Raw genomic sequence first — 19,524 nt, 5'->3', positions numbered from 1 at the left:
AGCAAAGTTTTTTTTTTTTTTTTTTTTTTTTTGCCCTTTTGCTTTTCTTTTGGGGTTCTTGCATTATCTTTTTCTTTTGTTGTATCCACTTGTTTAAATTTTTTTTAATTGACGATCGAATTAGTTCATTGTATTCATATAGGGGTTAGGAGTGTAGTTCTAAAAAATCATCAAAATCGGAGTTAAAACTACCGTTAAATCGGGCTTTTCGTTTATAATCGTCGAAAGGTTTTGTCCCGTTACTTGATCTCTGAACGTTTGTTTTTTGCGATTTTTGGTGTACGCGATCTCGAAGCATATACAAACAAGTTTGCCGGCTGGATCGTTGAAACTAGTTTCGTACAATGTGTTTCCCATCAAAACGATACATTCACTAACACTTATAGTTTATTTATACTTTCATCAAGTATAACATAAGATTTTTTTGTATCCACTTGTGTAAATATTTTAAATTGAAGATCGAATTAGTTCATTGTATTCATATAGGTTCAAGGAGTGTCGCTCTAAAAAATCATCAAAATCAGAGTTAAAATTACCTTTAAATCGTGATTTTTCGTTTATAATCGTCGAAAAGTTTTGTCCCGTTACTTGATCTCTGAATGTTTGTTTGTTGTGATTTTTGGTGTATGCGATCTCGAATTATGTACAAAAAAGTTTGACAGTTGGATCGTCTAAACTAGTTTCGTACAATGCGTATCCCATCAAAACAATAGATTCACTAATACTTGGAGTTTATTTATACTTTCATTAAGGATAACATAAGATTTTGTGGTATCCACTTGTGTAAATGTTTTAATTGATGATCTAATTAGTTCATTGTATTCATATAGGATCAAGGAGTGTCGCTTTAAAAAATCATCAAAATCGGAGTTAAAACTACCGTTAAATCGTGATTTTTCGTTTATAACCGTCGAAAAGTTTCGTCTTGTTACTTAATCTCTGAATGTTTGTTTGTTGCAATTTTTGGTGTATGCGATCTCGAAGTATATACAAACATGTTTGACGGTTGGATCGTTGAAACTAATTTCGTAGAATGCGTATCCCCATCAAGTTCAATGGTATATATATATTTATTAAGTAGCTTTACATTTATTTATCTTGTACGTATAATACTTAAGAAATTGAATGGTATATTTATTTATTAAGTAACTTTAAATTTATTATTGTAGTTCGGATAGGGTTTTTGTTAGAAAAATATATTATTGTGGGTTTTATTTATGTAAAAAAAATGAATTTAAAGGAAGTAATTTCACATTTTTAGTATATTTTATAATAATTATTTAAAAATATATATAACTCACGCGACGTGACAATGAAGTCGTTGCGCAAAAGCGCTTTGCGCGACGTCAGAATGTATACCTGCGTCGCGCAAGTTCTTAAAATTGTGGCGGTTCCAATTGTTAAAAATAGGCGCTTATTTTGAATCTTCCCAAATTACTCTGATCTCGCCCTCTCTTTCACTCCGTCTCGCGTAGCCTTCCTCCCGACTGCACCCAGTCAGCCTCCTCCTCATCCTTCCTCCTCACCTTCTCCCGTAGCCTTCCTCCTCGCCTTCCGAACAGCCTCCAAGCCCCAACAGTTCTCCCACGACGACGAGGACTCCGATTACGATTGCGTCGAGATTAAACACGAACTGGAGGACGACGCCACCGATTGCGTCGTTATTAAGAACAAATTGGAGGACGACGATGCGGACGAGGTTTAATGGAAAATAAATGGTATTTGCACATTGCAATCTGACCAAGGTAAGACTAGAACCAACTAAGAATTGAAATCAATTAATAATTTCATATGTTTCTTGATTAAGTTCCTTGGATTACTATTGATTTTGTAGTGGAACTGCCGGGGGGAACTAAAATCTAAAAAGAAACTTTCTTTGTGCCTTTCGTAGTTCTTCCGCTGCTTTCACCCCCTTCGCTCTCTCTCTCTCTCTCTTCGATAGCTTTGAGAGAAGAAGACTAAAAAGGCATTTTCAGCTTGAAGAATCTCTCTCTATCCTTGTGGGATTGTATTTCTGCAAATCTCAGTTAGGTTTATGGATATGAGATACAAAATTGGACCGCGGGAATCAGCCAAGAAAGTCGTCGTATCTCCTGCAATCCTTTCGAAGTATCAGCTGTCGGATCGATTAACGCCTTGGTGTGTTCTTCCCAGATAACACCCAGTTCTCGGATTTCATATTTATATATAAAGGAAGGTACTTTTTTGATGTTCCAATTCATGGGTTTGTCTCTGTTAATTTATTTTTTAGTTTTCTTTTGCACTTGAAATTCTTATTTTCTATATAGGACTTTTGGAATTCTAGACAACCATTTGCGGTTTTTTCGTACAAGTATTTGTTTTATACTTCGTATTCCAGAATTTTGATTGTATAGTGAGATGAACATGAATTTGAGGTTGTTAAATTTCGAGCTCTATAATCACTTTCATGCTAGTTTTTGGATCTGATATCTCCAGTTTCTTTGTATGTTCGGTGCAAGTTACGTACTTGTCTTACTAGCAAAGTAACCTGTACATCATGCTGTTACTTGGTTTGTGATGACTGTTGCTAATATTCTTTATTTTTGTTTTTCGTCAGTTTTATATTCTATATATGTTCGTTAGGCGGATGTCAAGGGATCGAGCTAAGTCTGGTGGTTGGGCTGCCTTTGACCTCAAGCAGCGCCAGAAACAAGGGCTTGAGCCTTAAGTTGACAAGGATCGTTTCCCACCTATACCGACCAATCTAACTTCTCTACATCCTTGTGCAAACGTACCGAGGAATAATGACCTTCTGGGCAGGCCTTTTTCAACTCTACACCTCCCATCTGTAGATTGTCCAACTTTGGCAGAGAATAGGGTTGGGAAAAGGCCTTTATTAGATGGCGATTCCAGTGGGAAACAGTACACTTCCGTGGAAGATAATACATCTTCCATGAAGAAGATCATGTATTTTACCCTTGGGCTGACGATTTCTTGATTGAGGATATTGTTTATACCATATTTAGGGCCTCGTATATTTGGGCCTTGGGCCTTGTATTTGGGCCTCACACTAAAGCCCATACTTTGTAAAAGAGGAGGAGCCCCTTATTCTATAAAAGGGGACTCCTCCCCTCATTCTGGGGGAGAAAAAAGAGCCAAGCCTAAGAAGGCTAAGAGAAGCTATCATTACATTCAGGAGAGACCTCATACCACCGAGGCTCTCCTCTCCCTTCTCTTCTTTCTCCGGGGACTTCCCCCAAACACTTGTATCCATACACTTACAGAGAAACAGAATCAACTATCAGTGTGGACGTAGCCCAAACCTTGGGGTGAACCACGATAACTCTTGTGTCATTTACATTACTTGCAGATTCACAGTCGGATTTACGTTGTTCCAAGACCATCCGGTTTTGTGCATCAACAGATATTATGGTTGGTATTGATAATGATATGGATAAGGCCTCAATTTTATTGAAGCAATGGTTTCCCCTAGCAGCTGTGAAGAGAATAACCGAACTAGCATTTCATAAAAACAACTCCAGTTCAAATGGACCGCCACAATTTTTAGATTAAGTTCCTTGACTAGAAACAGCTTTTATTAATTTTTATAGATTTTAGTTTTGTTGTTAAATGACTCATTGACTTGTGTGTTTCTGTTGTAGGAGCTTTGGTCTATGCTGGGGTTTATGAGGATGTATTGCAAAAACTTCAGAGGTTAACTCGAACAGTATTCTTAAGGTTCTTCCTGGCAGATCTCCAACTATTTTGTTCAGTTTCGTATGGTGCGTTTGTCTCGACTTTCATGTTTTTGATATCCCAGTTTTGTGTTCAGATTGTATATATGTTTGCTTATTGTTCTTTTTTTCTTTTCTCATTCTCTAGATTGCAAATCATCCTTTACTAGTAAGGCGTATTTACAGTGATGAGGATGTTGTTCGTTTTGCCAGAAAGTTACCTTAGACAAAGTAGTTGGGGAACTTAAGAATTAAAGTGACTTCTCTATCCATCGGGTATTTTCTCAACTTCTTGAAAGTGAATTTGTCTTTCAAATTTTTATACATTACTATCAATGTTTTGGAACGATTTGATCATCTGGGGCGTACAGTGTTCGTGTGCCTGTGTATGTGTGTAGCAGATTACATATTGTATGTTGATATTGTTTATGCTCTCTCTCTCTCTGCAGCTTTTGCTGTATTATGGTGTCTCTGATAAGAAATGATTGCTTCAAGACAAATATGCATTGCTTTCTTCAAAATCTCAGGTATAATGCTACTTTAATAACTTCACTAACCAATTGGTCTGAGTCAAAATTTGGAGAGAGTTGTCATATGATACTCTTTGCTCAAAACTGATGAGAGTTTTCTTGTTTATGATATTAGGCATTGGCTGAACTTCTTCCTTCACTGAAGCTAGATGGGCATCGTGTTCTGATTTTCAGCTAGTGGACGTCAATGCTTGATATTTTGGAGTGGACTTTGTGTTACATACAGACGACTTGATGGAAGGTACTGGTGTACTTTTATCACATTTACGGATTGTTCTTATCATAATAAAATGTGCCATGCCACATGGTATATCTGTTTTATACTCTGGCTTGCTCAGTTCCACTTGTTGATTGTGGTTAATTGAATTGTTACCTCATCTGTTGTAAGTTGCGTTTCTTGTCTGTTAACCCATATCTTCTGAATGTCAGCACTCAGGTGATAGAATGACAAACGATAATTGATACATTCAATAATGACACTTCTATATTTGCTTGCTTGCTGTCCACAAGAGAAACTGCAATTGGAAACCTTTGTAATTTAGTTTTTGTATTTTTCAAGTCACACCTTTGACCTCCCAGCCGATGCCCAATACCTTGATGTATCAAACCTAGAAGACTACTTCTTGTAGTTTTTTTTTTTGTTCAGACATCTTGTATGTATATTTTTATATATTTTATAATTAAATACTTTTTCTTGGTTTATTAATTATTGTTTAGAATTTAATTACAATATTTATTAAAAAAAAATTATTTTTGCCAAAAAATAAAAATAAAAAACAAGGGTTTGGGCGACGAAGAAGTAACCTGCATCGTGCAAAGTTGGTTTGCGCGACGTAGGTCCCTGCATCGTGCAAAACTACTTTGCACGACGCAGGTTACTTCTTCGTCGCACAAACCTACTTTGCTCGACGTAGGGACTTACGTCGTGCAAAGTAGTTTTGCACGACGCAGTTTAATTCTTCGTCGCGCAAACCCTAGCGTCACTGCCTTGGCGCGACGGTTGGTGCGCAACGACGCTTCGTTGCGCTAATTTTTGTGCAACGTTTTTTTGACTTTGCGCGACGAAGGGCCTACGTCGCGCAAAGTGTTTTTTTTACTAGTGGATATAACCGACAGAAAATACTAAAACCGACATAATTTATTCATAATGAATAAATAAAAACATTCTTGTCGGTTAAAACCGACAGAAACTATATTAATAATAAAAAAAATATAAACAACTTTCTGAATTCTTTCTTTCCCTTTCAAGAAGTTGAGCCAGAGAGCGAGAGGAGAGAGACGGTTGCTTCCTTCCTTCCCGCACAACATGGTTATCAACTTCTGCAATTCACCCTTCCTCTTCTGTTTACCAACGATAAGAAACAAACCAACCAATGTGCAGCCAAAGAAAATTAAATTACTTTTTTTAGACCAGGACAAACATCTTCACCTTTGAAAACAACAGGGACATCAACTTTGATTTAGGGAGCAGAATTTATACATTAGTTGCCGCTTTTAACTGCGTCTAATTGCTTCAATCTTCCAATGAAAGTAGATATGTTACCTTGCCCTTAGATTCTCCTACACAATCAATTCCACTTAACCAGTGTGAAATGGAACCCTATAGCCACCATTTCAGCCCGAGAGTAAAATTGATGCCCAACAGCAATACCTGCGTCATTTATATTTACATTAAGCAAAATATCTTTTGAAAAATGGTCGGCCTAATGATCAAGCATAAGAAACAAGCCAACATTCTCTGTGTACCCAACTAAAACAAGATAAGACTAAAAAGGTTAACATGTGATTCAACCAGCAAAACAAAAACAACGCACCCGGAAGATGACCAATTTTCTCTTCAGGGAATAAAATTTGGTTCTTCTTCAGCATTTGTTATGCATCAAAATGACAAAAACAGCAACAAAAAATCGTCACAGTTAGCATAAAAACAGGAGGGGTTAAAAACTTAAAATGGCAGGTTACTATATGTTTCTGAAAGGATATAACGCGTGGTTACTACTAAAAATATACCAGTTCTACAAGGCAGACAACCATACATTATAATAATTCTGAATCACACAATCAAACAAGGCAGACAACCAAACAAACACCAAATTCAGAATCTTCCCACTGTCTTGGTCCCTGTGAATCTACACAATCAAACACCCCAAAATTCAAATCACTCATAAATTTTCAATCTTTATATATATATATGTGTGTGTGTGTGTGTGTGTGTGTGTGTGTATTATAAATGGATGAAGAAAATGAGAAATTGCTGATGGGTATGACATTTCCGGATTCAAGCAAATCCGACGACCCAGACCTGGCTCAGATCTGGAGGGGGAACCGAGTGGAACAGAAAAATGGGAGTTCTACCGACTTTAGAATGACCTAATCGTACCTGAAAATTGGAAAATTGGGACAAAATTGGTAAGGAGGAGGTGAAGATTTGAAGGATTCGACGAAATGGAAACCCTAAAAATAACTCAGGCTCACGAAAATATGTTAGCAGAAAAAACGGTGCAAGGAAGAGATGGAGAAGCAGCAGCTATGGCAGCAACAGCGGCGATCGTATTGATGGCAAGAGGCTTGAAAGGGTCATCGATGTAGAGAAGACGACAGCGTCCAGGGGATCGTAGTTGGGATCGATGACTTCGCAGTCCTATTTTGGAAGCAAGGTTTCGTTCGTGGCTTCGCGGCCCTATTCGAGGAAGGGGAAGAAGATGTGGAGAAGGAAATGAGGACAGGAGAAAAGGGGGAAGGAAGGGAGAAGGGAAGGGGTTTTATTTTGGAAAATTTTCAGAACTCTCCGTTAAAACCGACAGAAATATTTTTATAAAATATAAACCGATAGAAAATTTTACTTACTGTCGGTTATAACCGACAGAAACAAAATGGCATCCCAAAATCCTCTCCGAAAATTTTAAATTCCCCCCAAAATAAAATTCAAAAATACTGTCGGTTATAAGTGACAGGAGTTTTATAATATCCGCCAGTAATTATCCGTTAGGAATTTATGTCGAATATAACCGACAAGATTTTTTAATATCTGCCACAATTAAATAATGTGTCAGATATAATTTATCCGACAATATTTTTCTAAATCCACCACCATCATCCGCCACCTAAAGCTAATATTGTAGTAGTGGTTTTTTGTAGGTTCCTATCGGACCTTTAACGATTTGGTAGGTCTTGACCGAATGGTTAAGTTATGGGATGTGATATCCACACACCCCTTTTTACTTCTCTCATACATTTTTAATTTTCGGCTGTTGGATCAGATGAATTGAAGAAGATCAAAAGACAAAAATTAACAAGAGGTGTGTGACAAGTAAAAAGGGGTGTGTGGATAGCACACCCTAAGTTATTTCAGTGGACACGTGCCAAAATATTGAATCCTTTCATTTGTCATGGATTCACGTACTCTAAGGCTGGAGCCTACTGAAAATACGCACAACTTCGGTAGGTACCTGTTGAAACTACATATAGTTATGATAGATATAACTGTTGAAACGTGTACAGTTTTGGTAGATACATGCTGAAACTTTATGTGGAGAGTGTGGACTATGTGATTAGTTTGGGAAATGTGGATGTTCTCTGTTTGTACCATACTTGACCAATCCCGAAACTACTGAGCACCGGTCAACGTTATACCGTCAAGGACCCAAAAGAGCTTCCCTTCAACCAGGAGGCCAATCACAATGCGACACGTGTCGACATCAGAAGCCAATCACAGCTCGACACGTGTCAGCATCAGAAGCCAATCACAACACGACACGTGTCAATGTTAGAACAAAACTAGAAACTCTCTTCTATAAATAGGGATCATTCTCCCACAATAATCTCTAATGTCATTTTGTACTAAACTATTCACTAGAACTCACCAAATGAGAGCTTGAACCTATGTATTTGTGTAAACCCTTCACAATTAATGAGAACTTCTCTACTCCGTGGACGTAGCCAATCTGGGTGAACCACGTACATCTTGTGTTTGCTTCCCTGTCCTTATTCATTTACGTACTTATCTTCACTAGTGATCGAAGCAACCAAGCAAAGGTCACAAACCTGACACTTTCTGTTGTACCAAAGTCCTCGTTGATTTTGTGCATCAACATTTGGCGCCGTCTGTGGGAACTGACACTTATTCCCACTCTCTTCAGCTTTGTCAAGCTGGTTTCCACTGCTCGTACACTCTCTTTTGGCCAAGCATATCTCTCCGACATGGGGAGCGAAAGAAGCCATAGCACACAGAATGACACCCCCATTGGACCTAGTATGAAGCAACGAAAGCAGGAAGGAGATAGAGTTACTCTTCAAGCTAAAGTCGATGAGTTAGAAGCTCAGAACAACAAGATAGTGATGAGAAACGAGGTTCTCCAAGAGCAGTATGAAAAACTTTTCGAGATGTTTCACGAGGCTAGGCATGCTCAAGCACACAAGCTCGTCGCCCCTGCTGAGGTCAACAATCATCTGAATGCCCCCCAACACGGAGGGTCACCGATATCCAACACAGACATCCCTGATAAGGATCGAGCTACACATCAATGTGATAATCAACATGAGACTTCTCTCAACCCAGCTGCTTCAACCCGAAGCAGAAGGAGTAGAGGAAAGCACCTCCTCACAGAAGGAGTGGAATGATCAAAAGTCGTCTATCGCGATTGTCGAGACTTCCTAAAGCAACGTCGAGAGAATCCCATCCACATAAGCTCGAAGATCAATGACCCAAGAGTTTCTGAAAGACTCGGTCCTCTCCCACGACCCAGGCCAGCAGTTAATTTAGGGAATGGGCAACAAGTCCCAGAAGAACATGAAGGTACAGGGGACTCGGAAATGTTCCGACATACTCACTCTAGGAGTCAGTGTGACGAGTCCAAGGAAAAATCACGCTATCTTGATCAAACTTTCCTACTTACAATAGGCGATGGGGACTTACGGAATAAACCTTTAGTGGTGCACGACTCCACTCAAGACCCCCTTGTCCTACAGCTCCTGGAGGAAGTAAACAAGTTGAAGGCTGAACGTCAAGCCGAGATACCTGACTGGAACCAACCCAGGCCTGGGCCTCTCACAAGAAGGATCCTCAACACCCATTCCAAGCAAAGACAAAGCAGAAGCTTGGCTTACAACTCTATACTGGAAAGGAAGACCCGATTGAACACCTTAACCTCTTTGAGTCCACCATGGTATACCGGAGACACACCGATGAAGAACGGTGCCTTCTCTTCCCCTCCACCCTCTCTGGCGGAGCTTTAAACTGGTATTGCCGTCTTCCGCCTGAGACAGTAGACTCATTTGAAGAGTTGAGGAAACTGTTTGTCTCTCAACACATCTTCCAGACCGATCGCTTGCATTCCGCAGATGACTTGTACACTATTCGCCAGAAGCCAGACGAGTCATTACGAAAGTATGCTGGCCGCTTCAGCCATGAGTATTCTCGTTGCGCTGAGGCAGATGACAAGACCGCCTTCAAGGCTTTCATGGCAGGCTTACGTGACTGTTTCTTCAAGTACATGATCAATGCCAACACTTGGAATACTTACTCTGAGGTGATGGCACAAGCTTACAACCATGCCTCCGCCGAGGCAAGGACATATCAAGGGAAACCCCCTACAGTCACCCCTTATCAGCAAGTAGGGAGTGGAGGCCAGATCCAACCGAATGAGAAGACCTCAACCTTCCAAACGGTAGCAGCACACCCCCTGCCTCATTTAATGCTTCGCCAAGTCAGCAGACATATCAATCCCAGGGCAAAAGGAAAGATTTCCATCCTCACCAATCTCATTTTAATAAAAAGAATAAGGGGCACTATCGCGATAACTCAGGATATCGTCACAATAACGCCCGTCCCCAGGCAGTCAATGCAGTGGGCCAATCATGTGTCAAGACAGGCCCTACCCCGAGGTATGAGACATACACACCTTTGAACGCTACATGCGCGGCCATATACCCCAGTATAGCTCATCTGATACCAAAGCCAAAGCCAAGACAGCCAGATTACAAGTCCACGAAAAACACGGGCATGTTTTGCTGCTACCACGAGTATAATGGCCATGATGGCGAGGAGTGCGTTATCCTCCGTGATCATATTGAAGCTTTGGCACGTGAAGGAAAAATTGATCATTTCCTCATTCACCCTCCAAGGGATAACCGTAACCAACGCCAGGTGAATGTGATATATTCTATAAGCGGCGGCACACCTATGTCTGAATCTTCCAATAGGGCCATGAAAAACAGTGAACGAACTTTGAGACCTGGCCATCAAGTGTTTCACGTGGAAGACATCAGGGGAGGCAAGTATCAAAAGCCTAACTGGGATCCAATATGTTTCTACCCTGAGGAAGAAAGAGGTATCATCTACCCTCACAACGACCCGCTGATCGTGGAGGCTCACATAGCAAATTTTGATGTGAAACGAATCCTGATAGACACAGGTGCTTCAGTCAATATCATGTTTGCTGAAGCTTTCAAGGCACTTAATGTAGCTGAACACTTGCTCGATAGCTCGATTTCTCCTCTGATAAGCTTCTCTGGCGATATCGTGCAACCTTTAGGGAGTATACACTTACCCTTCACCATTGGTACAGGCCCCTACATAGCTACTATTACCACTAACTTCCTAGTGGTCAATTGCCCGACGGCATACAATGTCATCTTTGGGCGCACAGGCATCAATGATCTCAAGGCCATGGTATCCACACATATGTTGTTGATGAAGTTTCCAACCCCTTTCGGCAATGGATACATCAGGGGAGATCAACTTAGTGCTCAATCATGTTACAACACTTCAGTTAAGCAACAACACCTGCCTGTCCCCAAGGAGACCCTCTCTATACATAACCAGGTAGTAAAGATCAGTCCAGATGAAGCCAACTCGGATCTTCATGATGGCAACAGTCAACCCGACGACCCTCAAGATGACTCATTCACCCAGCAAGCATAACCCGCTGAAGAGTTAGAGAATGTCTCTATCTCCAAAGACCATCCAGATCGCATGGTGAAGATTGGCACCACTTTGTCACCACCCCTTCGGTTGTCGCTGATCTCATTTTTGCAAGAGAACGCCGAGGTCTTCACTTGGTCATATAAAGATATGTCGGGCATCTCTCCCGATGTCATCTGTCACCACTTGAGTATTGATCCCAAGACCAAACCAGTAAAACAGAAGCGAAGATCTTATGATGTTGAACGATACGAGGCGATGAAAGCAGAAGTTGAAAAACTCAAGGACATAGGCTTCATCCGTGAAGTTAATTACCCAACATGGGTAACAAATGTTGTCCTTGTTAAGAAAAATCCGACCAAGGAAAGTCTCCTGCTTCAAAAGGTCTTGTGGAGAATGTGTGTCGACTACACCGACCTAAACAAAGGATGCCCGAAGGATAGTTTCCCCCTTCCTCTCATTGATAGACTTATAGACTCTACGGCAAGGTGTGAGCTCTTGAGCTTCATGGACGCTTATTCAGGATACAACCAAATCCTCATGAACCCCTCAGACCAAGAACACACAGCCTTCACTAATGACAGGGGACTATATTGCTACAAAGTCATGCCCTTCGGTCTAAAGAATGCAGGAGCAACTTATCAGAGACTAGTCAATTCAATGTTCGCCAAACAGATTGGGAAGAGTATGGAAGTTTACGTTGATGATATGTTAGTCAAGAGCAACTGACCAACACATCACCAACCTATCTGAAACTTTCACCATTCTAAAGAGGTATCGAATGAGGTTGAACCCCAACAAATGTGCCTTCGGCGTGGGCTCTGGCAAATTCCTAGGCTTCATGATTAGCCAACGAGGCATTGAAGCTAACCCCGAAAAGATCAAAGCAATCCTCGACATGAAAGAGCCAGTAACTTCAAAAGACATCCAAAGCCTTACTGGCAATGTGGCAGCCTTAACCAGATTCATCTCTAAGGCCACAGACAGATGTGCTCCTTTCTTCAAAGCACTCAAGGGAAATAAGAAGTACATTACATGGACGGAGGAATGTGCCAAGGCATTCAGGAACCTCAAAGAGTACATGCGTAAAGCCTCTCTGCTCTCCAAACCAGAAGTTGGTGACACTCTCATTATCTATCTATCGGTTTCGGCTTCAGCAGTCAGTTCTGTTCTTATTCGAAATGACAGTGGTGTCGAACGGCCCGTCTACTATGCTAGCAAGGCCCTACAAGATGCGGAGACACGATACTCCAACATTGAGAAATTAGCTCTAGCATTGGTCATGTCTGCTCGAAAACTTCGCCCTTATTTCCAAGCACACGCCATCATCGTGCTTACCAATCACCCTTTTCGACAGATACTCCAGAGTCCTGACACGTCTGGGCGAATGATCAAATGGGCGATAGCATTGGGTGAGTTTGACATCTCCTACCAACCAAAACCAGCCGAAAAGGGTCAAGCAGTAGCAGATTTCATCGCCGATTTCACATATCCTGTTGACATTGCTTCTACACCTGAAGCAATAGCTTCATTACCATCGGAAGCTCAGAAGATAGAATCAACAACCTCAGCATGGAGTCTGTATGTTGATGGCTCATCCAACCAACAGGGCTGCGGAGCAGGATTAGTCCTCACTACCCCTGACAAAGTGGCGATAGAATACGCTATTCGTTTCAAATTCAAGGCATCGAACAACGAGGCCGAATACAAAGCCCTTCTAGCAGGCTTACGTTTGGCCAAACATCTTGGAGTTAAAAAAATTGATATCTTCAGTGACTCCCAATTAATGGTTAACCAAGTCACGAACAACTTTGATGCTAAGGATAGCTCCATGGCAGCATATCTTGCGCAAACACGACTTTTGCTCAAGCACTTCCACTACCAGATCACCCAAGTTCCTCGAGCAGCAAACAGTCATGCAGACGCTTTGGCCCGCCTCGCCTCGGCAATGGAAGACAAGATTGGGAGAAAAATTCATGTCGAATTGTTGGCAACACTAAGCACCATGGTCGCAGAAGTGTGCAATTTACAACAAGGAGATAGTTGGATCACCCCAATTTATAAATTCCTTGCCCATGGCACCTTTCCAAATGACAAAGTCCAAGCTAAGCAGATTCGATACAAGTCTGCTCGCTACCTGATCATTAATGACCAACTCTACAAGCGCGGTTTTACCCTGCCCTACCTAAGATGCCTTACACCTGCGGAGGCGGAAATTGTCCTTCGGGAAATACATGAAGGAGTCTGCGGAGATCATGCTGGGTCTCGATCCTTAGCACACAAGACTTTTCGCCAAGGATACTATTGGCCAACACTCCACCAAGATGCCATCAGAATATCTCGCTCATGTGATAAGTGTCAACGCTACGCAACTATCCCTCACTCCCCTCCCGAGCCGCTCACTCCTATGATCAGCCCTTGGCCCTTCGCCCAATGGGGACTTGATTTGATCGGCCTAATGCCTGCAGGGAAGGGCAAGGTCCGCTATGCAATCGTTGCAGTTGACTACTTCACAAAGTGGGCTGAAGTAGAACCCTTGGCAACCATTACTGAGGGAAAAATAGAAGACTTCATATGGAAGAACATCCTCTGTAGATTCGGCATTCCCAATGCGATAGTCATGGACAATGGGCGGCAGTTCGACAACAAGAAGTTCAAGATGTTCTGCTCTAAGTTCAACATCAACTTATGTTTTGCCTCTCCAGCCCATCCCCAGTCTAATGGACAAGTCGAGGCCGTTAACAAAATAATCAAGCGCACTCTGAAAACTAACTTGGACAAAGCTAAAGGTTGTTGGCCAGAATTCGTACCTCAAGTTCTTTGATCATACCGCACTTCATATCGGACTTCCACAGGAGAAACTCCATTCTCACTTGCTTTTGGTACAGAAGCAGTTGTCCCCGTTGAGCTTGAGCAAGCAACATACCGAATCCAAAATTACATGCAGAGTGAGAACGACAAACAACTCACCCTCAACCTGAATCTAGTCGAGGAACACAGAAATCAGGCTCACCTGAGGAATGTCGCCTACAAGCAGCGCATTTCCAACTACTACGACTCAAGGGTCAAACCTCGCTCTTTCAAAGTGGGAGACTGGGTACTGAAGAAAAGATTACTCTGTGATAGGGTCCCGAGTGAAGGAACACTCAGTCCTAACTGGGACGGACCGTTCGAGGTCGTCGGCATCAGCCGCCCTGGCTCCTACAAGCTCAGAAACTCCGACGGCAAGACCCTTGGCCATCCATGGAATGCTGACCACTTGAAGTACTATTACAAATAGACTCACATTGTACAAGTGTTAAGCTACAGCCGTTCGGCATCCTATGTAACAAAGACCATTTGGTATGAATTCAATAAAGAGGTGATTTAGCCAACTCGGCCATAAACTCTTTTCCATTCTGAGCAATGAAACACTCAAGTGTTGAAGCTTCAACGCAAATGTTTCCAATACAAAACAAAATCTAAGTATGTGTCAACAAGACTATACAAAGGATCTACATCATACATTCCAACACATTCATACATAAACATCATACATTCCAACACATTCATACATAAACATCATACATTCCAATACATTCATACATAAACATCATACATTCCAACACATTCATGCATAAACATCATACATTCCAACACATCCATACATAAGCCAACTGTGCTTCGAAAGGGTTCAACACACTTTGTGTCATTCGACATTTGCCACAATGTGCCTCGACACCTTGCCCTTATTCTCACCAACTAGGTGATGAAGGAACTCACCTTCGTACCACCAACTAGGTGATGAAATGTACAACCCGTACTCTAATATTATTTGGAAACTTGCCACCCTTATCACCAATCAGGTGAAGAAGGAACTCATCTTCATGCCACCAACCAGGTGATGAAATGTACAACGCGTACTTTCCTTCATGCCACCAACCAGGTGATGAAATGTACAACCCGTACTCTCCTTCATGTCACCAACCAGGTGATGAAATGTGATGAAAGGTAATTAAGGAATTCACATTCGTACCACCAACCAAGTGATGAAAGCAACCTACCATTCATTCCATTAACCAGAAGACGAGTGGTACAACTTGTACATGTGAACTCCTAGCATTCACAAATAATCAAAAACCATCAAGCTTTACAACTCAACTAGGGGAGCACTTATGCCTAACAAGAGCTATAGTCACCAACAAAGTCTTATTACAAGCCAACAATGGCTTCAGTGCATGGTATACGAAGATCAAGCTCTTCAGCCCTCTTGCATCTGCTTCAGACATTTCACCTCTGTAACAATGCAAACACTACAACTCATAGAAAGCTTCAAACGCTCTTGATCAAGACTGTTCGAAGCAAATTCAATTTATATGGTTCATCCAAACCTTCGACTACTACAAGATGTGGCTTGCATCACAATCTCTCGCTTAACAGTATGGAAGCAAAATTTGTATACGTTGTCTCTCCTACATTTTCAAATTTCTAGTTTTCCCAAAAAAAAACAAAAAAACAAAACAAAAACAAAAACAAAAACAAAAAAAAAAAAAAACAAAAAAAAAAAAAGAGGAAATTGGAAATTGGGAAATTCAACAAAGCTTCATCAATGGAACACAACTACAATCCTCAAAAGCTTTGCACTATCTTCATCAAGATAGTGTGAAGCAAAATCAATTTATGGTGCCAACAAAAGCTTCATCAATGGAGGACAAATATCAATCTCAAAAGCTTTGCACTATCTTCATCAAGATAGTGTGAAGCAAAATCAATTTATGGTGCCAACAAAAGCTTCATCAATGGAGGACAAATATCAATCTCAAAAGCTTTGCACTATCTTCATCAAGATAGTGTGAAGCAAAATTAATTTATGGTGCCAACAAAAGCTTCACCTATAAAGCTTCAACCCCAAAGCTTCACCTATAAAGCTTCAACACCAAAGCTTCACCTATAAAGCTTCAACCCTTCAACACCAAAGCTTCACCTATAAAGCTTCAACACCAAAGCTTCACTTATAAAGCTTCAACACCAAAGCTTCACCTATAAAGCTTCAACACCAAAGCTTCACCTATCAAGCTTCAACCCCAAAGCTTCACCTACAATACAAAATTTCAACACCAAAACATATAAAAGCTTCACACACTCTTCATCAAGATAGTGTGAAGCAAAATCAATTCATGATGCCCAACAAAGCTTCAACCTCAAAGCTTCACCTACAAAACTTCAACACCAAAGCTTTTAAATATATATATATATATATATATATATATATATATTTTTTCCGGAAATTCGAAAATTCAAAAATCCGGAAATTTGAAAATTCAAAAAAAATAAAAATAAAAATAAAAAAAAATAAATTTCCTAGGCCTCATCTTTGTTAGGCCTAACAACTTTCATAACAAGTATATATGAAGAAGGAGTTTTGGGCTACCACTTAGAAAGGAAATGCCTCATTCGTCAACTCCCTCGACCAGAGACTTGGGAGACTCCTACCATATGCTACTGCACCTTGATACTCGGAAGTCTCACGACCACTTCGTGACTTGGATTTTTCAAGTCTCCAAACGAGAAGTTTTCCTCACTCGGGAAATTAAGGGAGCACTACCTCAACCTACATGCTTCACTCACAAAGTTTCAACATACAAGCTTCAACAAAAGAAAAAATTCAAAGAACTTAGTGAAGAAGGCCTTGGTGTATTTAACACAATACGTTGAAATGAAGCAAATCTTGTTTATTGATATTTCCGATAAGTTACAAATATGTACATATACATGAATCAAAATAAACAAACAAGAGGGAGCCTTCACAAATGTTGCTCAGGGGAAGTCTCAGCAGTTGGTAGAGCCCCAGAAAGAGAAAGCACCGGAGGGTGGTTATCTGGAGCCTCAGTACTGGACAGAACCCTAGAAGGAGGAGACATCGGAGGTTGATCATTTGGAGCTTCATTACGTGGTACAGCCTCAGAAGACGACGACAATAAATGCCTTTGGAACAAACCCACAAACCGTTGATGATCAAGTAAAACCTGACCATCAGATTCCTTCATCTGGTCAAGCTTTCTCTTCATGTTTGTAGCATAGTCATGTGCGAGCCAGTGCAACTGTTTATTCTCATGCTTGAGCCCTCTAATCTCCTGTTTGAGACTCATCACTTCAGCAGCCAATGATTCAACTTGGCGGGTTCTAGCAAATAGGCGTTGGGCCATATTAGACACAGAAGCTGCACACTGAACACTAAGAGCCAGAGAATCCTTAACAGCCAACTCATCAGACCGTTTGGACAGTAGTCTGTTATCTTTGGGAGTGAGAAGGTTTCTGGCCACCACCGTAGCGGTCATATCATTCTTCATCACAGAATCCCCAACGGTAAGAGGACTAGTAGGGGATATGAAGGATGGCCGCCATATGTTGTCTGGAAAAGGCGTGGCTGTCTCTTCTCCAAGGTTCAAGTCAAAACGACGGTCGAAGGGGCCAGACATTTTCAAAGGTGTTGAAGAGGGAAGAGGTCAGACAAATCAAGATCTTAGAAGTGCAAGAATGGAGCTTCTACTGGTGGAGATTCAAGTGTGCTGTGGAACTTAATGCCAGCCTCTATAAAAATCTGCACTCGACGGAGCTTCAGAAATCGAATAGGCGTTTGCTTTCTCAAAAGCTAGACTGCTCAGAGACCACGAGGGCCGATCTCAGAAATCGAAGAAGCACCTGCTTTTTCAGCCTCGTCAGCACATATCACATGCACACTCAGCTTTGCGGAAATTACGGGCAATCTGTCGAAGATTTCTGGTGAAATAGAAAGCACGCGAATCTTGCTGTTCAATCACCACTCTCCACACGCACCATCAACTCCTCGGGTACCACATATAACTTTGCCAAAGATCTCTGACAAAGTTTAGGCGCGAGAATTTCGAAGTTCCAGCTACCCTACTATTACCCACAAGGGTAAAGGAACATCACCACTGCTTGACAACTGGAAAGTCCCTATGTGTGTCAACCTCCGTGTTCTGTGGCAAGACAGGCTGGCAAGAACGTCCAACCTTTACTCACATTCGAGAAAAGACTCCCAACATAATTACTTTCTCAAAAACCGAAGCGGCACCGCTTTCCGAATCTCGAGAGCCAGATCCCCGACGGGATTGCTTGTTCGAAAACCGAAGAGGCATAGCTCTTAGAACTTCGAGAGCCAGATTTCCTTAGATAAAGCTTGTCTGTAATCTTCACACGCAACATTAGCTTTCCAGATACCACATACCACTTTTTCAAAGTGCTCTGACAAAGTTAAAACACGTGAAGCTGGCAGCTTCCACTACATTGCTGTGACCAAGAAGGGTAAAGGAATAGCATTACTACTTGTTATTGGGAAATCCCTATATACATCAACCTCCCTCCTCAACGGACAGGCAAACCTGCAAAAATGCTCAACTCTTTCTCGCATTCGAGAATGCACCCTCAACATAACCTCTCAAAATACTCAGCTTTATTTCCCCCCGATAATACCTCAGCAAATAAGCCACACCAAGAACAAGAGTATCTCATATCATCAGGGTCGAAAGCAAGAGTATCCCATATCATGCTTTCTCACTGTCCTTATCTTCGTCCTTGTCCACACCTGCAGGACAAAGAGAAAGAGAGCAGTTAGTCGGAACCTGAAATCAAACCTCCAATCTGGAACTGACTGCCTGAGACCTTTGCCTGGTTGCTTACTTAGCATTGCTCTCGAGAACTCATCCTCAACTGCTGTCAAGGTCATGAATTCCACTGGCACATACCTCATGACAGTTGATCAGATATTGGCTCTTTACACTGAAGCTGCCAAGCGTGGATGAGTCACTATGAAGGAATGTTCTGAATGACCATTTAAATGCAAAGGTTACACACCACTTCTGCCATGCAAAAGATTGAAGCAGAAGGTTCAACGGTGAGCTGAAACAGATCACTACAGCACGACACCTTTCCATACCACATTCATTATTCCGTCAACAGCAAAAGTATCCCATATCATCAAGGTTGAACGTACTCTAGATTTGATGGACTTGTTTTGACCCTCAAATTCTTGAGTCGGCCTTATACTCTGAAGGGAACCAGAAAACCCTCCAGCACAATTCAAGAATAAGCCTGTGGAAAGTTACTTCTTCAAAAGCAAAAGTATCTCATATCATCTCTTCTCCATTTGCTTCTCCTTATCCTGGCAGCTGAATGAGAGACAAGGAGAAGGAGAACAATCAACCGGAAGCCGAAGTCGAACCTCCGATCCTGGGTTGCTTGCTTGGAAGTTTGACTGCTTACCTTGTCTGTCACCTCTTTCGGCAGATCTCCTAGCTCGGCGACTTGGGGGACTCCTACTATAGGGTTTGTATCGCACTTGACCAAGCCCGAAACTACAAGTAAGCTTCAAGTGAAA

At 41.5% G+C, this 19,524-nt stretch overlaps 1 protein-coding gene and 2 long non-coding RNA genes across 4 annotated transcripts in view; 2 read left to right on the top strand and 1 right to left on the bottom strand.

Annotated features, from left to right (window-relative positions):
- The window catches only part of LOC126616885 (uncharacterized), a 57,843-nt gene that overhangs the window by 24,874 nt on the left and 13,445 nt on the right, over positions 1-19,524 (top strand). The gene's annotated exons all lie outside the window — the stretch shown is intronic.
- On the top strand, positions 1,438-4,927 carry LOC126616897 (uncharacterized). The gene is made up of 7 exons (XR_007621284.1): positions 1,438-1,745; positions 1,892-2,197; positions 3,624-3,743; positions 3,844-3,971; positions 4,145-4,222; positions 4,341-4,466; positions 4,655-4,927. It is a non-coding gene; the product is annotated as an uncharacterized LOC126616897 (long non-coding RNA).
- Positions 5,346-7,284, bottom strand: LOC126616896 (uncharacterized). The gene is made up of 2 exons (XR_007621283.1): positions 5,706-7,284; positions 5,346-5,566 (listed from the first exon to the last, which is right to left on the bottom strand). It is a non-coding gene; the product is annotated as an uncharacterized LOC126616896 (long non-coding RNA).

This window comes from Malus sylvestris, chromosome 3, assembly GCF_916048215.2.
Source record: "Malus sylvestris chromosome 3, drMalSylv7.2, whole genome shotgun sequence".
Lineage (NCBI taxonomy): Eukaryota > Viridiplantae > Streptophyta > Magnoliopsida > Rosales > Rosaceae > Malus > Malus sylvestris.
The sequence above is the reverse complement of the archived record's forward strand: the minus strand, read 5'-3'. Positions and strand labels throughout refer to the sequence as shown.